Raw genomic sequence first — 16,576 nt, 5'->3', positions numbered from 1 at the left:
CACCTGCCTCTCATGCCTATGGCTTATTTTGGCCCAGGATTGATCAATTACATTAGCCAGTAAGAGAAGGTAATATAACAAGGGCATGACTGTTCATTTTCTTGCCATTACAACATATAGCAAATCATAAGCCAAAAATTTGATGGAATGTGAATTTAAAGAAAAAGATCTAACAAACATTTCTAAAATAAAACATTATCACAAAAGAAGAAATACTGTAATAACAATATTGTTTTCCTTTAAACCAACACATTTCACTAGTCAACACCTTGCAAATCTGCTTTCATTCAGTCCCAGGCAGTCTCTTTCTTGACTTCCAGAAGTGCAAACAGGAAGCCCAAGACCCACTGAACACATTCCATTGGGATTATGTAACACAGAACGGGCTGGGGATTGTTTGTTGCTCAGGGGTATGTTAGCGGAGCAATTAGCAAAGACCAAAACTTCAAATACATGCATAATTATATTTAAATTGGTATTCCCTCCTAATGAATGCAGATTAGTCCCACATTATAGGCAAATGGTCCAATTCATCCCTTCAGGTCCAAGCATCCCTTCATTTGCACCGGAACAGTTCACTGATCCCTCATTTCAACAGTGGTTATAAATTTTCATGAGGAAAAAGAACTTATGATAAACAACTTTGTTTGTTGATCATGATTTATTTTGCTTCCTAGGCTAAAGCAGATTTCACACTTTATTATTTAAAGATAAATATTAGAAAAAGTTCTATTAACCCCTAACCAAGCAGGAAACATTTTCTGGTCACCTGTCTAGAGTTAAACATTTGATGGTTGCTATGTGTTACTAGACCTAGTGCCTTATTACACTGCCCCATTTGTATTTGATGAATCACTAACAGACTACTCACTCAGGACAATCTGATCCTGAATGAGAAGGCAGACTCTGTGCCCTGCAGCTAGTGGGGGAAACATGGCAGTTCCATACTATCTACTCAAATGCAATCACAAACTGCCCTAGGGTGCTTCTGTGTGCGGCTCCAGTAATGCAACCTGTTTGTAGAATGATCTCTACATTTACCAAACATCACACATTGTCCCTTGCAACGAAGGAGTGTGACTTAGCAAGGTTCTCATTTCTAGGACACAATAGTTTGAGAAGGTCTACTGCCCATAGGGTTTGTGGTATGCATTTATGACTTGTTTAAACAGTTCAATGGTTTCAATACAATAACATTAAAAAGACAAGTTAGCACTTAAGGTGGCCATACACGGACCGATTTTTTACTTACAAACGACCGATTCCCGAACGATCCGATGCTATCGTTAAGTTATCGTATAGTTGGTGGTGTACGAACGATCGTCGGCCCACTAAACGAGCCGACATTATCGTCCCCAAAATCGATCGGCCAGGTTTAAAAATTTTTGTCGTTTAACGATAAAATCTGCCAGTTGGTGTGAGTGTCAGACATTTGTCTTTCAACGATTGTTCTCTGCGCATGTCACGATTGCCAGCAACGACATCGATCGTACGTAGATGTACGATCGTAGGTATCTTACGATAATGATGCGACAAAATCTTTCCCGAATTATCGTTGCCCGTGGATGGCATATCGTATGGGAACTCGATCGCCATACGATCGTTTGTCGATATAATCGTTCATCGCACAACGAGCGAAATCGCCTCGTGTATGGCCACCTTTACACAGAAGATATGTAAATTACTTTGTCCTGTGCACACACCAACATATGGTAAGTAGACTTCTTCAAAGAATCAGCTGGTATACCTGTCAGCTATGCTCTGATCCTCAGTGTCTTTAGCAAGGCAATACATTGTCAAAGATGGTATTAGGGGGCTGCTTGACTTACAGGTATGGAACAGGTCCCAAATATAACATAACAAAAAGAAATTAATGGTTAAATATCAGAATTATATAATTAAAATGATGTCTACGGGAGATGGTCTTCCCATAATTTAAAGCTTTCTAGATTCAGGTTTCCAGATAAAGAGATCCCATACCTATAGTAGTTTAAGAACAACAGGAGGCCCACAGGTTCAAACATCCATAGACTAGGGGGTCCCAAAAAATAAAAAAAAAATAAAAAAATTCTGCCAAGCATAACATTGAAAGATGATAGTTATGATTAAAGTTCATAAGGCTTTAAAATGTCCCCATATTTTAGGTGACTAATTTAAAAGTACTTTGTGTGTTGTACTCTGTCAGATCAATAAAAAGCACATATCAGACAACTAGGATGAATGTTAAACCTTGGCTTACTGTGAAATGAACATCAAGCTCTTCTGCATTTCAGCTGACTGAATGGCTTTAACATATCATTAAACCTGCCCAAAGTATACCTCTGCACAGAAACCAGAGTCTGCTTGTTAACAAAAGGGTAGGCAAGTCCATATAATATATATACACAAATATATATATGGGCATAATCTGTAATATACAGGTTTCTGATATTTCCACTAAACGGTCAGTGGAAGCCTTTGAACTTTGAAATGGGAGAAAGTGTTCACATGTAATTGGTTGCATGTAATGAGCAAAATTACAAGAGTTTCACTGTACAACTGGGGACAGGTACCCGTTCACTATCTTTACATTACAGAGATAGAACACCTTGGACTAAACATTACAGAAGATCCAGAGGTCATCATCATTCATTTATATCGAACCAGCAAGTCGGATACTCTGAATTTAGTTAAGTTTATGTTAATTTATATATCCATTTTGCATTTCGAAACTCAAAATATGAGTGGCAAGGCATAATTGTTCCTCTCCAATTTGGATTTTGTAATGTCAAAATAAAAAAGTTAATGATTCACCAAAATAATAAATTACATTTTGCTTATGGAGGCATAATAAAAAAAAAAAAAAAAAAAAAAAAAAAAAGAAGAACAAACAGTTCACTCCTAAATCATCTCAGGTGTCTGATGAAAGCTCATGTTTCCAACCTACCAGATATGTTAGGCATATTTTGTAGGGTTAGCTTGCATAGTTACCAGGGTAGCAGTTATTTTAAAAAAAAAAAGTACTCTTCAAGGACTAAGTACATATAAATATATAAACAAAAACGAGAGAACACAATTTGAGAAGGGACAAGGTGCGGCTCAGCAGTTAAGTGGCTTGGCTGCAACAGCCCTAAAGCATGTTGCTTAATCTCCCTGTGCAGAAGCAACACAGATTGTTAGCTCTGCTGCCACCTCTTGCCTGGAAATCACCATCTAAGGTAATAGTGTCAAACTACTAGCTGCTCTCTAAGTATCGTAATCCGAGGAGCTGCCAGTATAATCATTTTGGGTTGGGACATGCAAGAAAGCATAAAGATGTAATGGGAGCCTGCCAAGTGAGAATTCCTGCTACTTGAATGTACAGTATGTATTCACTTAGATCAGCTTTACATGGAATGCAGCACAGAACAGAAGGAGCTTTCCTTCTTTTGCTTATAAAAATAAAATAAATAAAAATAAGAATACGACCAGTGTAAGAAACATTAATAGGACTTAACTAGTTCGAAGACAATTAAGCCATGACAAACAAGTTCTGGGTGTAATGAGGAGACTTGGCCCAAAACTAGCTGAATCTGCATTATTTGTAAACGTGTTAAATTACTGTGCGAAGCAACTGGGAGCCTATTAACCCTTACCTATTGCTAATACATTCCAGCTGTAAAGGCAAAGCTTTGAGAGAACAATGGCCATTGCTTGCCCATGAGGCACAGACAGACATAGAGCAGAACGGCATACAACATAAATCACCCACAGCTCATCTCAAGGCCAAGTCTGGAAAGTTTTAAATACCAGCAACTGCAACCCAAAACTCATGTGCACTCCAGATAGGAGCCAGAGACAAAGGCATGCATCACTTACTAAAAATGAAAGATCCCAACAGAAAAAAGTGATTCCAGCAGGTATATATGCACTATAACAAGCACAATGCAGCTTGGCACAGGCAAGGTTATTCAGCAGAGACATACAGGTGCAGCTAATCAGTTACTGAAGGGGTTAATACAATGCAAGTCCCCACCCATGTGACATTACAGCGCCTTCATTAATAACTGTTTGGGATACTTTATCCCAGGGAGGGCAAGCAGCAGCAGGCGAGCTGGTGAGGAGCCATAACTACTAACTGCCCACTCCCCTTGCTTGTCAGGGAATACTGGGAGCTGTAGTCCTTTAACAGAGAGAAGAGGCGCAGTTCTGACACGTCTAGCATAATAATCATACACACCTTAGCATGCAATTTGAAGCCTAGAGACGGAAATGCTGCTCATCTAAAATTTAAAAATGCTTAACAAATGAATTTTCTAAAAAAATATTTGTCTATTTCAAACAAAGACAAAAAGTTGCTACTGAGCACGTGTGCTGGGGAAAGAAGAGAATCAGCTGCGGAAGCTCCGGATCCATTGGAAGCCCATTGCCCAGTTGGAGCCAAGTCCTTGTCAGAGGCTAGGGCAGGGATGTCCGCTCCCTGCGGCGAGGTGCTTAGCGGCGCTGCCCTGGGATGAAAACTCTGGCACAGAATAAAGCACAAGTATAAACAAGGCCACTTACAGGAACTTTCCTCAATTCGCAGCGTGTCCACGGTACCCCAATGAAGCCGGCTCCCTCTTCCCTCCAGCACCTTCCTCCCCCAATGCCAGCTCAATCCCACACACACCAGCACCTCAGCCCCAGCGAGTCACAGCAACGCCAGCCCCCACCCTTCCTCTACTCCATTGGCCATTGGCTCTTCTGCTGACCCACCCCACGCCGCTTTGCCCTCCGATTGGCTACTGCGGCTGTCTATATGAACCGGGGCTTCCTGTGAATGGTTAGGATCCAAAGTATCTGGAAGCAGAGGGCGGTGGTTTGGTGGAAAAAGATAATGCTACGATTTTTTGCCGTCATAATGATGCATACAGTATTACAGTTCTGCTGAATGCAAGTGATGCGAAGGAGATGCACTTAATGATTTATGTGACATAAAAAGGAGTGGGCTGATGGGAGCTGCTGTAATACATTGATTTGCATTTAAGTACAGGAAATGTATTATAGTCTGCACACATACCCATATTAATTACCTGTTACACGCGTAGATTTATAAAAATGGTTCTGGAACAGGGCCGCTGCTTCCCAAATGGGTGCCCTAAGCAGAAATTTACTTTTGTGCCCCCTCCCCCAAATATTACAGAAGTAAAAATAAAATAATAAAAAAAAACACCTACTATAGGGGCCAAAATAGTCAGTTCTGGTGTCTCCCCATTTACAGTTAGCTACAGTCTCTCCAGATTCCCCGTACTGACAGGGTGTCTTCCCAACCTGCACCCTCCGTTCAACCACCCAATTGGCGCCTCAACTGGCGGCATAAAAATGATTTTTTTGGGATGGTGCCCCCCTGGGAGTTGGTGCCCTACGCAGACTGCGTACTCTGCGTATAGGGAGCGGCGGTACTGTTCTGGAAGTAGTTAAATATAGATTAAGCCAGTCTGGTATAATGTCTAGGTGCAGGGTCGGACTGGCCCACCAGGATACCGGGAAAAATCCCGGTGGGCCCCAGTCCTGCTGGGCCCATTAACCTGCTCCCGGACCACCCACACAAATATCCTTTACTCTGCCACCCCTGCCCGTCACCTTTACTGCCAGACTGCTGGCCTCCCTGCACCCTCCCCACCGGACTGGTGGGCCCCCCGCCTCCCTCCCCACCGGACTGCTGGGCCCCCCGCCTCCCTCCCCACCGGACTGCTGGGCCCCCCGCCTCCCTCCCCACCGGACTGCTGGGCCCCCCGCCACCCTCCCCAACGGACTGGGCAATTATGGAAAAAGTATCCCTAATGCATTTGGAGGAACAATGCCTTAATTGGAGAAACAGATGTTGACAGTGCATGGACACATTTCCTAAGTAACTATCAGGAATATAAATGTTCATAATATAAGAACTGTCCCTAAATACCCTAGAAGAGGCAAAGGAGCTTACCTGTGTAGGCATCACTACACTATAGTTTTGGTAAATGCATGTTTAGAATGCAAAGGGTGAATCTTCCAAGGTAACTAATGAAACATGTTTATATAGCTGAGAAGGAGCCTCTCTAAGTGGGCAAATTGATTATAAAGCCTGAGTGGAATTAGAAATGTACATGTTACAGATGCATGAGAGGTAAGGTGGTTCATAGCCTTTGGACAGGGCAGGGGCAAGGGAAGTTCTTGCTAAGCCATTACTACTGAAATAATTGGACTCTGGATTAGCAAACACATAGCTGAAATTTGAAAATATGTGGTTAAAACCTGGTTGAACAATGGAATGTGAAAATTGACCTGAACATACCTTGTAAAAGAACATAGACTTCTTAAATAAAAACATGTAATGCATACACAAAAAGGCCGTAATAGAGCATTAGGAAAACATACATCTGCTTTTAGTTCTGAATGTGGCCAAACTGTTGTGCTTGTGTTCAGTAGAACTGTATTTACCTATTTGCTTTTGAGTTTAACAGCATTCCTTTTCCTAACCCTATTGGTGATTCTTCCTACTTAATTAAATGAAAATATTCGCTACTTATCACATTTATAGTTTTTTTGTAGATTTAATGAGTATGTTGTTGTTTTGTAATGTCTCCATACTGTTCCTATTGCCAAAATGATTCCATTAGTGGCTTACAGCCATAGCTGCAATAGACTTACCCCAAGCAAATTGGATGCTGAGTCTGGTATTAAAATTGTTCGAACTGGTGGGCTACATGTAATGCCATCCTCACTATAAGAAATGTGCATTATTCAACAAAACAGACACTAATTTGTGTCTATATTGGTACATCTTATAGGCATAATGAGCCAATTTATAAGTAAATAAGCCTACTAACTGTATATTTACTGTATACCAAATCCAAGAAATAAGGTTGTAAATTGCATACAATTTTTACACTGGAACTGGTATAGTTAGGTACTGGGTTACATCAGAAGATCAGCCTGTTTGAGAGGCCAAGCTATAGGCTACTAAGACAAAGCTTCCACTGGGTTATCAGGAAACAGCACTGGTGAAAACCCAAGCAGCCCACAGATCTAACCTTGGCAGATATGACCATTGCATCAACAATGTCACCAGATCATAATGGAAATACTGTATATCCACATACTACTTTGGGTTGGTAGATTAGTCCATACATGCACCAGTGGTGGGCACAATTCATTCAGGCATCCTTTGTTTAAGGCAATCACTATGGTCCAAAACAAAAATGAACTATGCAAAGAATTCTTATTAGGACCTCTATACAGTAACCATTGTCATGTAGTTTAGTGACCTTGACAATTTGCATTATGATATTATAGAGGAAGGTGACTGCATTTAAATGTAAGTAATAAAACTGGCAGAGGTCTATAAATTAAGAGATGCATGGTTTGCTTCCATTCTCTGTAAATCCCTGTGTAACATTTTGCCTCTATATAAATAAAAGTTAAATAATAAAATATATATGTGAAACTTCAGTTAAGAACACATTTATGGTCCCAGTAGACCACCACAATGTCATATACAGGGTACTTCCACCTACTTCCACTTATACATAATAGTACTGTGAGGCAAATTTATGGTAGCACCAACTTTTCTTTTTGTTTTGAAGGGTCAGAACACCCCCTTGTTGAACATGAGTTCAGTGAATAACATACTTAACATACTTTTCGCCATTTGTTTTAATGATGAAGCATTGACTCCATGCTTGGTCCTTGTGAGGCAGATAATGATTACCAGTATACACCCCCTTTACGATTTGTCATGACTCTTATATTAGCAGGAGTCCAAGGAGCTGTCTGTGCACTGGTAATCTAATTATCTACCTCACTAGGACCAAACATGGAATACCTTCAATTTCCCTGTTTAGCTCAAGAAATACAAAAAAAAAAAAATAATGATTACCATATATACTCGAGTATAAGCTGATCCGAATATAAGCCGAGGTACCTAATTTTACCTAAGAAAACTGGAAAAACTTATTGACTCGAGTATAAGCCTAGGGTGGCAAATGCTGCCACTACTGCTAAGTTTCAATAATCAAATAAATAACAGATAAATAAGTAATGATAACTTTAGGGAAAGAAAAATGCTACAGCAGCAGACAAAAGCAAGTTTGGGAAGGCTAAGGAAGCTGCCATACTAATTATCAAGTACTTGCCATCCTGCTGTGTGCGCTCCCATCGTATCAATCGTGTGCTTCACTCATATGCTGTGTGCACTCCCATCATATTAGTGCTTTGTGCTCGTCCCATCGTATCTGTGTGCTGTGTGCGCTCCCATCATATTAGTGCTGTGTGCGCGTCCCATTATGGCACGTTGCATTGGAAGCATGACTTTACTAACTGATAGATACTCACAGACCATTACTGACATCTGAATATACTTTTACTCCTTCCAAGCCCTTCAGCATGCCAACCTAGTCTTTCTGTCTCGGAGCCACTGATAAAATTCTTCAAGCTGTCTAGCTCGTGTTATTCTACCACTTACTGACTCTGGTTTGTATAGGTCTTACATTCCCCAAGCTGACTAGCAACCACTATGAGTGCTGTGCCCATAAATGCCCACAAAATGCCCCGAGATAGCAATAGCTTCATACAGGAACATAACAGAGCTTAACAGATACACAGTGTCTCACCTGGTACAAGAAAGCATTTTATATAATATCCATAGTTGTTCTGTACTTGTTCTTGCAACTGCAGTGTTTTGTGCGTGTCCCTTTATGGTACGTCGCATTACACACGTCAGACCTCGGGGGGTGCGCGCAACGAGCGCGTTACATCTGCAAATCCATATACTCGAGTATTAGCCGAGGGTTACTTTTTTAGCACATTTTTAGTGCTGAAAAACTCGGCTTATACTCGAGTATATACGGTAATACAAAAGGCTAAAAGTGGAATCGCAAGAAAACAACTTTGCTTATTCCTGGTAGTTTGTTATTTCCTATCCCAAAATGTTTTATCCTGCCCTCCTCCTTTGCACTTTCATGCTTCCTAAAACATCTCCAGCCACACCCTCCATCCAGTCAGAAAGGTATAGCAATTACTGCCTCTCTACTCTCCTTCTCTCTCAGCACATGAAGTTTTTAAATTGCTCTGCTCCATAACCCCAGTTAACTCTTTCTCCTCACATAAAACAAAAACATACAAATCCCGCTCTCACCTTACATTCCTCTCCTTCCTGTTACTTGCTGCTGGTGACATTTCCCCCAACCCCGGCCCTTACCCCATCCCTGTTCTGTTAGGGACACGTTCACCAAACCCACCTTGTACCCCTTTGAAGTACAGGACCCTTACCCCTATACCCAAAGCCTCTATTCACATTTCCTGTGCCCTCTGGAATTCCCGCTCCGTCTGCAACAAACTCACCTCCATCCATGACCTTTTCATCGCTAAATCACTTAACTTGTTTGCAATAACTGAGACCTGGCTTTCCCCTACTGACACTGCCTCACCTACTGCTCTATCCTTTGGGGGGCTACACCTTACTCACACTCCCAGACCTGGAAACAGGGCAGGGGGTGGGGTAGGGCTCCTTCTCTCCCCCCACTATTCATTTAAAGCCCTTCCACCTTCTCTTTCATTTTCCTCATTTGAGGTTCACTCTATTGGGCTCTTCTCCCCTGTTTCACTTCGCATTGCGGTCATATACCGACCTCCTGGACAGACCTCACAATTCTTTGACAACTTTTCTGCCTGGCTTCCTTACTTCCTTTCCTCTGACTCCCCATCCATTGTACTAGGTGACTTTAACATACCTGTTAACAATCCTACTGCCCCTGCTGCCTCTAAACTCCTTTCACTAACATCCTACTTTGGGTTATCTCTGTGTTCTGACTCTCACTCTAATGGAAACTCCCTGGATCTTATATTTACAAAATGTTGTTCTACCTCCAACTTCACTAACTCCCCTTTCCCCCTCTCTGATCACAATCTGCTCACATTTCAACTCTCGCTAACTCCCTCTACACCCTCTGCTGTCCCCCAAACATACACATACCGAGACCTAAACACGTCACACCTTTCTTCTTTCTTTGACTCTCTTCATTCTAACATCCTAACTGTCTCTTGTCCTAATCAGGCTACCTCTGTCTATAACAGGTATCTATAACAGTTAACAATTCTACCATCACCCCATCTTCCCAGGCCCGCTGCCTTGGGGTTATCCTTGATTCTGCCCTGTCCTTCACCCCTCATATCCAATCACTTATCATGTCACTTTCACCTAAGAAATATCTCCAAAATCCGGTCATTTATCACCCAAGATGCTGCCAAAATTCTTATTCACTCTCTTATAATATCTCGCCTGGACTACTGTAACTCCCTATTAATTGGCCTTCCCCTCCAAAGACTGTCCCCTCTCCAGTCCATAATGAATACTGCTGCCAGGCTCATACACCTCTCCAACCGCTCCTCCCTGCACTGGCTTCCCCTACCATCCACGATAAAATTCAAACTAATGACCCCCACATTTAAAGCAGTCCATAACTCTGCCCCACCCTACATCTCTGAACTCATCTCTAGATACCATCCAACCCGCTTGTTACGCTCCTCTACTGACCTGCTCCTCAACTCCTCTCTCATTCCCTTCTCACATGCTCGCATTCAAGACTTTGCAAGGGCTGCTCCCCTTCTCTGGAATTCACTCCCACAAACTGTCAGACTTTCTCCCAATCTCTCTGCCTTCAAGAGATCTCTAAAAACATATTTATTCAGAGAAGCTTACCCTAATCTAGTTTAGCAATACCCTGTGCCACACCTCTCACAACTCTGGTCATGCCCATTCCCACACCTTGTGTTTCAACCATTTCTCCTTGTAGATTGTAAGCTCTTTTGGGCAGGGCCCTCTTCACCTCTTGTATCGGTTACTGATTGCTTTATATGTTACTCTGTATGTCCAATGTATGTAACCCACTTATTGTACAGCGCTGCGGAAAATGTTGGCGCTTTATAAATAAATGTTAATGTAATGTAATGTAAAAGTATGTTCAGCACAAGCCCTATTTACTGAACATGTGTTAAAGAAGATACTGTCCCTTTAAGCATAACAGATGGGCAACCATTTCTAGACAGGTTTTTGGGGTAAAGTTTCAACGCTATGATAAGTCTGTTAAACAATGGTGTATACTGTGCTGCACTTCACCTGTTGTTACACAGAAATGCGCATAGAATACTATACATAGAATAGCTAAGCAGTTAAAAAGACATACTAATCAGACCTAGTTCAGTGATGATGAGGAATAAGAAAATCTAAAGCTACCCAACAAAACATTACTCCGGAATAATCACTTTCCTAACAAGTTGGAGTTATCACTGTTTATTTTATTCAGTTATCATTACTTCATTTCTTTTTTGTCTAGAATGGCTAGGTCATTTAAACTCAACCACCTAATTAATCATCTCAGTGGGGAAAACATGCCTGTCCTGTGACATGTCAGCTCTATGCTATCAACCTCTAGCCTTCTGAATAGCTATTTAACAAATTGATGATAAGTACTATATTGAAATTCAAAGACTTTATTAACATTAGAAATAATAACATTACTCAGCTACATTAGCACAAGTTTTTGGATGTCATCCCAGCCAAAATGAAGGGGTACTGGGGAAAGTGATATAGATTAACCAGTAAGCAGTTGTATGGGATGAGTGGTTAATGCTAAACTTTGTGGAAATAACAGTCTAACTGAGCAACATCTGCATATCCATAGTGAATACTCTGGGAGAACAGTAGGTTGGTTACAAAGTGTATTGACTTTTGAAGAAGTGACTATAGTAGGAATGAAAAGGTTACTATCAAAGTTAATGGACAAGTTTTGATGGAATATTTTCTGGAAAGCCGACAAAAACCTGACATTTGTGTGCATGTTAAGAGGAAAGCAGAAGGCATAGTTAACTGTTAAGTTAATTGGAAGAACTAACTTGGTCATTTGAAGAGTACCTGTACATTAGTTTGGACATTTTATATGGAGACACTAAAGCACTAAACAGTTAATAAAGGGTCATGAAAGAAATGTGAAGCAAATTAATTGAAAGAGCAGACAGTTTGGAGAGGTATGGTGGACAACAGTTAAAATACCATTTATGGTAATAAACTCTTAATTCTGTAACCTAAATATTCTGTGAGCATATCTGGTAAGTTATCATAGGAGGATTGATGCTGAAATAATAGTGTTTATTCCTGGAAAATTAGAAGGAACATTATAATGGGTATGGAACAACTCATCATCATAGATTCTTCCTATATAACAGGAAGGAGATGGAAGTTTAAAAGAAGCAGGGAGGAACAAAAACAGTCAAAATTAGATATTCCTTTTCCTGAATACTAAAAACTAGTTTAGACTGCTCTCTTAAACTAAACATTTTTTAAATGTTCTGGCTGCATGTATGATTTTCTAACATTTGTTGCTCCCAACAAGAAAAATCACTACTAAACTCTTTGGCCCGTCACTTTCAATCTCCACCCCTCACCTCTTGCAAAGAACATAACCTGACAATGACAAAGTCAAACAGGGTAACAAACTTTACACCAGCATACATAGCTAGGTAGGCAGCAATATGCTGTTGTGGAAATTTACTAAAGGTGGTAGGTAGTGGTAACAAAATTTGGATTTTGCAATGTAAATTTTTTTACTATACATTTATTACACTGGGAATTTTAAATATAAACACATTTTTAACACTGGCTTAGAGTTGTATTTTTAGGGTACAAAAGTAAAGCAGTGCACTTCATTTGCTCTTGACAACTAGTAAGAAGGAGTGAGAAGTTTGACTTGAATTGTTATCCCACTTAAGTCTGTGAGTCCTGGTGTTAACTCGGTTTATTCTTGCATCTCACCAAATTAATGTACCCATTGTTACGCTCTAGCTCTTGCAGGCTAAACTGGGCAGTTCTCAGTGTGTTTACAGGTCTGATGTTCAGAAGAACTTTTAATAAAATGGCATGAATGTTTTATAATCTTTAACCCCATATTTTCTGTATGATATCCTGTATCTCCCTCTCACCCGCTATTTAAACATTTTTGCACCCAAAATGGTTGTGCTATATGCTGTATCTCATTGTTTGCCAGAGTAAATACCACAGACGTACAGCAAGAACTAACGTAGACCAAACAAAGCAGTGCAATATACAGGATGCACATTTATTGGATATGAAATGATAGCAAGAATAATGGTAAAGTAATAACTAGTCCCTGGTGCAAAATTCAGTTATAGCCCTTCCCCAATGACAAATATAATAGAATCCCAATTTTATGTTCTTCAGGGGCCCAGAAAAATAATGAAAAATCCAGGAAAATTTAAAATCAGAGAATAGATTATGCATTTTATATTGCTGGGACTACAAAAAACATAAAAGGTGTAAAATTATAATCAGAATATGTAAATTTGAGGTTTAATTGTATGCCACTTTATATCATTAGAACACTGGCACTTTATAAGTCTAAATTATATAATAGCTATTGTTTTGTGTTCATGAGATTCCTGAAGTCTCTGTATTTATGCAACCAAATCATTATAAATATCTAGTCTTTTCGATCTACTACTTCCTGGTTTTGGTTTTTATTAGTGTGTATAAAAGTTGTCTGGGTTTTTATTCTTCCCTTTTTTTACCATGAATACTGACCTGTCACTTCCATAAATTTGGTCTGAAGGTTTTTACAGTTTTGTTATCACAAGTGTTCCCTTTTTTCTCATAAAGTGAAAACTCATTTTTGATAAGTACATAATTTCTTTGTATATGCTTGATTGCAAATAGACTGAAGCTATATACAGTATTACAGAGAAGAGAGAACATAAATGGGCAGTTATTGTTACTGGGCGCTTTTGGGAACTCAGGGCGAATTGATAGGGAAACTTTTTAACATTTCCATAGTTCTTTTTCTGTCCTTATTGCCTATGTGCCAGTTTTGTAAAAAAAACTTTGCAATGGGCAATTTACATATCTTCCTGCAAATTTATCCATGGTAAATTTTTTCGCTCATCACTATGTGTGGTCTGTCCAACCTACTGATAGAAGTATTTTCATTTTTTAAATACTGTCACTAATATACATTTTATTTATACTGACTGAAAGACTAGTGTACCTGGCCTAATAAGTAACCCTTTTTATTTTAAGCATACTGGAGAAATCAGTAGCTTCCTTAGCTAGTGTAAAGCCCCATCCCCTTTTGTATACTGAGCCTTCTTTCTCCGTTGAATAGGAAGCCCGTCAAAGACCTGTCTATAACACATGCTTGTTGCCTCCTGCTCCAACAGAAATCAATGGTGCATGCTCAGTAGCTCTTTGACCAGCTTCCTACTAGAAAGGAAAGTTACAGATTGTAGCTCAAGATTTCAGCTTTTATCTTAGAAAGGACATCAGATTTGATGTTGGATGAAGGTATGCCATTTTTAGGCTAATGTCCCACGGAGCGAGTTAGTGGCCTGCTATAGATCTCTATGGTGGTAGAAAGGCCTACGCATCGCGTCGTGCAAAGTTTCCTCATGCAGGCAATTTCATGCAACTTTGGAAAGCCAAGTTGATCTCTGCTACAATAGGAGTCACCGATTGAAAAGGCGATTAGTCTCACATGGTAGCAGAGATCTAACGTTGGTGACTAATTCTGTCCGTGGGACATTAGCCTTAGAGACTTTTTCAGGATCCAAACCATCTAAGTTGTAGTCACATCTTCTCAATATTTTTAATCAAAGGTATCTGCATCAAAACGCGCTACTTGCAGTAGGCGCAGCTTAGTCCTTCCTGGAGCTACCATTTCCTCCTGACAAGGTGGTAGCTCCTAGGTTCCCTTTGTACCCAGCATCAATAGACACAGGACACTTGTGTCTAAAGAATCAGTTACAGATGTCACTCGAAGGGCAAACACTTGAAATTATGGCTGGCAAAGTACCATTATATCTAACAAATCATTTCAGGAGTGCGGTTTGCAAAAAATATAAACTGCCAGACAGTTACAGCTTTCAGTAGCAATTAAAGATACACATAGCTTTAACAACATATTGAATATCTTGAAAAGTTGCTTAGAATTACATTTTCTTTCACAATGCAAAAATATTTTTTGGGTGAAGTAGCCCTTTAAGCATAATGAACACAAGCAGCTACTGTTCTCTTCTGTCCTGCTTCCAAGACTCATGTATCCTTATCTTCGATATGTTAAAAAATAAGCTGTGTCCATACCCTTTAAGCTATACGGGCTAGAAACAATTTCTATCCAGGAGCCAGCCTATAAAACACAAAACAAATTCCCTAATATGTGATATAAAATAAACAACTGTGGAACCACAATAAAGTGCATTAATTCAACCCATATGGAACAGTTTGCAACTGTCAACTTTGTACAGATGGAAATGCAGATGTGCCGATATTATTTGATTGGATGATGCAGGTTGTTAAATGGCAGTTACAATCAGAATCACAACATCTAAACATCAGCAATACAACCGGCTCATGGGTAGATGGAAATGAATAGATAACGGACATAAGTGAAATATTCGCTAAAAGGCTTATGTTACAACCTTTTATGTGTGCATCCCATAGAAAGTAGAATTACAGTAGAATTATAATTGTGTTCTCTACCATATTTTTTACATTCTTACTTTTCCAAACATTATTATTCTAATATGAACAGATCTGTTGCTGTTGTTTATAATAGCACCAGTTGTCTCTTATTTAAGTAGACACTGACTTTCAATCCTCAGGACTGAAGAAGCAGCTGTTCAAGCTCAACAAATGGCTAGGCAGCATGATATTCCCTTTGTCTCTGGAGCACAAGCCTGTTTGTGTTAAACCTTTCCTGGGGCAGCCCTTTTTGGAAATCTGAACTTTTTTTTTCTTTTTTTTAAAGAATCAGGACTTCTTATAAACCTAATATAAAATATTCAGTGGTCATAGTTTACTATTACTGCAGTGTGTGACAAGCAAGAAAAAGCAGCTAGAGCTGTTATAGCCTAAACACACTTAATAAAACTTTGGTGTCCTGTTTTCTGCTTCAAAGTTATAGGAGCCCTATTCATTGCAGAGTGATCCATAAAAAGAATTAGTGATGAGTGTAACCGCTTTATGGATTATTTTTGCCAAGACAATAGCTGATTCAGCTATATACTATGAACCTCCACATCACCTAAGAAAAATTGTAATTTATCTGATGAACCTGTCTTTCTGCCTTTTTATAAAGCTGGCTTTTCTCATCATTGTGTTGTTTTTTGTGTGATAAATGATTGTACTGTGCTATCATAAAGGACCAGTGCACATGTATATATAACCTTTAATGCTTCTGGGAAGATTATATAGTGAATAAAGATATTATAAGTCAGTGAGGCGTTCCATGACCATATAAAAGCACAAGGCCGAGTTTATTATATACAGTAACTGACCGAGTTTATAATTATATATCATTTTATAATTAAAACTGATGATCACTAAGCACCGATTATAAGGATATCAGTAGAGTATAAGCTGTCAGCAAAAAGTTCTATGACAGAAAAATGCACCACATCACTTGATCCTTATTATCTATATGAGGGGATATTTTATTGCCTTTTTATGGTTGGGTGCTCATCTCTATCCTTATATACTGCTGTAGGATTCTGTCCATTGTTGATGATGGGAGCTGCAACCTCATAATACCATTCC

The 16,576-nt window shown here is 39.6% G+C and overlaps 1 protein-coding gene across 1 annotated transcript in view; it reads right to left on the bottom strand.

Moving 5' to 3' along the window:
- pls3 (plastin 3) overlaps positions 1-4,596 on the bottom strand; it is a 56,813-nt gene extending 52,217 nt beyond the window's left edge. Inside the window, 1 exon segment of the mRNA NM_001030528.1 lies at positions 4,522-4,596. The gene's annotated coding sequence lies outside the window, so the exon portion shown is untranslated.
- Positions 4,597-16,576: the final 11,980 nt, after the last annotated feature.

The sequence above is a fragment of the Xenopus tropicalis genome, chromosome 8 (genome assembly GCF_000004195.4).
Source record: "Xenopus tropicalis strain Nigerian chromosome 8, UCB_Xtro_10.0, whole genome shotgun sequence".
NCBI classification, from domain to species: Eukaryota; Metazoa; Chordata; class Amphibia; order Anura; family Pipidae; genus Xenopus; species Xenopus tropicalis.
Note: the sequence above shows the minus strand (reverse complement) of the source record. Positions and strands in the feature narration are given on the sequence as shown.